This window comes from Petromyzon marinus, unplaced genomic scaffold (genome assembly GCF_048934315.1).
Source record: "Petromyzon marinus isolate PM22_M1 ecotype Great Lakes invasive population unplaced genomic scaffold, UKy_Petmar_22M1.pri1.0 PM_G_Scaffold_118, whole genome shotgun sequence".
Taxonomy (NCBI): domain Eukaryota; kingdom Metazoa; phylum Chordata; class Hyperoartia; order Petromyzontiformes; family Petromyzontidae; genus Petromyzon; species Petromyzon marinus.
In genome coordinates this window covers 255,001-257,500 of record NW_027422671.1, presented here as the reverse complement: position 1 = coordinate 257,500, position 2,500 = coordinate 255,001, and positions in this window count along the sequence as shown.

Genomic DNA, 2,500 nt, shown 5'->3' with positions numbered 1-2,500 from the left:
TGAGCCCTTTGGCAGACAGAAGCAGCGTCGTTAGTAGAGAACTGGTGTTTTAGTGTCTCTGAGTACAGTCGTTTAGCCTCTCTCACCGCTTTGCTAAACCTGTTCTTCGACTCCTTGAATCTGTCTCTATCCCCACTCCTAAACGCTTCCTCCTTCTCCAACCTCAACCTTTTGAGCTTTGCTGAGAACCAGGGCTTGTTGTTGTTAAAGTTCACCCTGGTACGTGTTGGGATACAGCAGTCCTCACAGAAGCTGATGTACACAGCCTCTGTGAGTTCATCCAGACTATTGGTAGCAGTCGTGAACATATCCCAGTCAGTACAGTCTAAGCACGCCCGCAAATCTTCCACAGCCTCACTGGTCCACTGTTTAGATGTCCTCACAGCAGGTTTACAGAGTTTTAGTTGCTGCCTGTATGCACGAATCAGGTGGACCAAGGGAGTTCTGTGCGAGCCGAACAGCCCCGTGACCCACAAGAGAAACATCCCCGCCAAATTCGAGCGTTTGACGGGGTCTATCCGTGAAAAAATATTCACGTTTTTGAGTGCACATGCATTTCTGCTGCAAATGCCTCTGGAAGTTTCATGCCGTTCGTATGCCAATTGTGGCAACACGAAAATGACCCGTTTTCCCATTCCGAGGGATTTCTGTGCGACCCTAACAGCCCCATGAGCCACAAGAGACACATCCCCGCCAATTTCTAGCGTTTCACGGGGTCTATCCGTGAAAAATATAGACGTTTTTGAGTGCACATGCATTTCTGCTGCAGATGCCTCTGGAAGTTTCATGCCGTTCGTACGCAATGTGGCAACACGAAAATGACCCCTTTTCCCATTCCGAGGGATTTCTGTGCGACCCTAACTAACAGCGCCCGTGAGCCACAAGAGAGACATCCCCGCCAATTTATAGCGTTTCACGGGGTCTATCCGTGAAAAATATAGACGTTTTTGAGTGCACATGCATTCCTGCTGCAAATGCCTCTGGAAGTTTCATGCCGTTCCTATGCAATGTGGCCACACAAAAATGACCCGTTTTCCCATTCCGAGGCATTTCTGTGCGACCCTAACAGCCCCGTGAGCCACAAGAGAGACATCCCCGCCAACTTCTAGCGTTTGACGGGGTCTATGCGTGAAAAATATTAAAATTTTTGAGTGCACGTGCCTTTCTGCTGCAAATGCCTCTGGAAGTTTCATGGCGTTCCTATGCAATGTGGCAACACGAAAATGACCCCTTTTCCCATTCCGAGGGAGTTCTGTGCCACCCTAACAGCCCCGTGAGCCACAAGAGACACATCCCCGCCAATTTCTAGCGTTTCACGGGGTCTATCCGTGAAACATATAGAAGTTTTTGAGTGCACATGCATTCCTGCTGCAAATGCCTCTGGAAGTTTCATGCGGTTCGTACGCAATGTGGCAACACGAAAATGACCCGTTTTCCCATTCCCAGGGATTTCTGTGCGACCCGAACAGCCCCGTGAGCCACAAGAGACACATCCCCGCCAATTTCTAGCGTTTCACGGGGTCTATCCGTGAAAAATATCAATTTTTTTTTGACTGCACATGCATTTCTGCTGCAAATGCCTCTGGAAGTTGCATGCGGTTCGCATGCAATGTGGCGACACGAAAATGACCCGTTTTCCCATTCCGAGGGATTTCTGTGCCACCCTAACAGCCCCGTGAGCCACAAGAGAGACATCCCCGCCAATTTCTAGCGTATCACGGGGTCTATCCGTGAGAAATATTCACTTTTTTGAGTGCACATGCATTCCTGCTGCAAATGCCTCTGGAAGTTTCATGCGGTTCGTATGCAATGTGGCGACACGAAAATGACCCGTTTTCCCATTCCGAGGGATTTCTGTGCCACCCTAACAGCCCCGTGAGCCACAAGAGAGACATCCCCGCCCACTTCTAGCGTTTCACGGGGTCTCTCCGTGAAAAATATCACATTTTTTGAGTGCACATGCATTCCTGCTGCAAATGCCTCTGGAAGTTTCATGCGGTTCGCATGCAATGTGGCGACACGAAAATGACCCGTTTTTTCCCATTCCGAGGGATTTCTGTGCCACCCTAACAGCCCCGTGAGCCACAAGAGACACATCCCCGCCAATTTCTAGCGTTTCACGGGGTCTATCCGTGAAAAATATTCAATTTTTTGACTGCACATGCATTTCTGCTGCAAATGCCTCTGGAAGTTTCATGCGGTTCGCATGCAATGTGGCGACACGAAAATGACCCGTTTTCCCATTCCGAGGGATTTCTGTGCCACCCTAACAGCCCCGTGAGCCACAAGAGAGACATCGCCGCCAATTTCTAGCGTTTCACGGGGTCTATCCGTGAAAAATATTCACTTTTTTGACTGCACATGCATTCCTGCTGCAAATGCCTCTGGAAGTTTCATGCCGTTCGCATGCAATGTGGCAACACGAAAATGACCCGTTTTCCCATTCCGAGGGATTTCTGTGCCACCCTAACAGCCCCGTGAGCCACAAGAGACACATCCC